Source organism: Solanum tuberosum, unplaced genomic scaffold, assembly GCF_000226075.1.
Source record: "Solanum tuberosum cultivar DM 1-3 516 R44 unplaced genomic scaffold, SolTub_3.0 scf00124, whole genome shotgun sequence".
Lineage (NCBI taxonomy): Eukaryota > Viridiplantae > Streptophyta > Magnoliopsida > Solanales > Solanaceae > Solanum > Solanum tuberosum.
Window position 1 is genome coordinate 585260 of NW_006239049.1, and position 2011 is coordinate 587270.

The following is a 2011-nucleotide window of genomic DNA, read 5'->3' on the forward strand; positions in this document are numbered from 1 at the left end:
CTTGATACCTCAAAACACTATCTCCCCCTTGTTCAAAAGCTATCACTTTTTGCCTATGAACATTACCTTTAATTCAAGAAATAAAGGATCTTAGTCTTGCTTCCCTTTTACTTCTGACACTAATGATGATTTAGTCCCATTCATCACCACTACTCTTCCTTCTGTGCAATCCGTTAGTCGAACTCCTAGTCGTGCTACCCATAGATAACCTGCTCAAGGCATCAACAACCACATTAGCCTTACATGGGTGATAAAGAATACTCATGTCATAATCCTTGAGTAATTCTAACCACCTCCTTTGTCTGAGATTAAGCTCTTTTTGACTAAACACATACTGAAGACTCTTGTGATCGGTGAACACATCCACATGAACACCATAAAGATAATGGCGCCATATTTTCAAAGCAAATACCACAACAGCCAACTCTAAGTCATGGGTTGGATAATTCTTCTCATGAACTTTTCAACTGTCTGGAGGCATAAGCTATAACTTTGCCATTCTGCATTAATACACAACCCAAACCAACTCTAGACGCTCACAATATACAACAAAGCCTTGCGTCCCTTCTGGTAAGGTCAACACTTGGGCAGTAGTCAACCTCTTTTTTAATTCCTGAAAGCTTTTCTCACAAGCTTCAAACCATTGAAACTTCACTGTTTTCTCAGTTAACTTGGTCAAATGGGATGAAATGGATGAGAACCCCTCTACAAACCTTCCATAATATCCAGCAAACCCCAAGAAACTCTTAATATCAGTTGGATATATGGGTATAGGTCAATTCCGAACTGCCTCAATTTTTCTGATTATCAACTTCAATTCCCTCTCTAGACAAAGTGTGGCTTAAGAATGCCATAAACTCAAGCCAAAACTCACACTTAGAAAACTTGGCATACAACTCTCTGTCTTTTAAAGTCTGGAGAACTATTTTGAGATGACTAGCATGATCTTCTTCATCCCTTGAATAGATTAGTATGTCATCAATGAAGATGATAACAAACATATTTAAATAAGGTTTGAATATTCTATTCATAATGTCAATGAATGTTGTAGGCGCATTGTTCAAACCAATGGACATGACCAAAAACTCATAATGACCATAACAGGTCCTGAATGTTGTCTTGGGAATATTACATTCCCTTAGTTTCAACTGATGGTAGCCAGATCTGAGGTCTATCTTAGCAAAAGAAGAAGCACCCTGGAGCTGATCGAAAAGATCATCAATTCTTGGAATAGGATACTTATTCTTGATGGTAACATTTCTCAACTGACGATAATTTATACACATCCTAAAGAAACCATCTTTCTTTCTCACAAATGGGACCGGAGCACCACAAGGTGAGATACTTGGTCAAATGAAACCTTTCTCTAAAAGATCTTTCAACTACTCTTTTAACTCTTTCAACTCTGCTGGTGCCATCCTATATGGAGGAATAGATATAGGATGAGTATCACGAAGAATATCTATACCAAAGTCTATTTCTCTCTCAGGAGGGAGTCCGAGAAGGTCATCTGGAAACACTTCTAGAAACTTTTTTACTACTGAAACTGACTGAATAGTAGGTATCTTAACACTAGAGCCATTGACTCGGACTAAGTGATAGACACACCCCTTGGAAAATAACTTTCTCGCCTTAAGGTACGAAATAAAATGACCCTTAGGCACTGTTGAACTGCTTTTCAACTCTATAACTGGTTCACTGGAAACTGGAACTTGACTACTCTAGTTCTACAATCTATTGATGCATAAAAGGCATGAAGCCAGTCCATACCAAGAATGACATCAAATCTACCATGCCTAACTCAACTAAATCATCCATGGTACTCTTGTGATTGATGAAGCATAACAGGCATGAAGCCAGTCCATACCAAGAATGACATCAAATCTACCATGCCTAACTCAACTAAATCATCCATGGTACTCTTGTGATTGATGAAAACGAAACAATCATGATAGACTCTTTGCTAGAATAGACTCACCAACAAGTGTAGAAACACTGAAGGGCTCAAGAA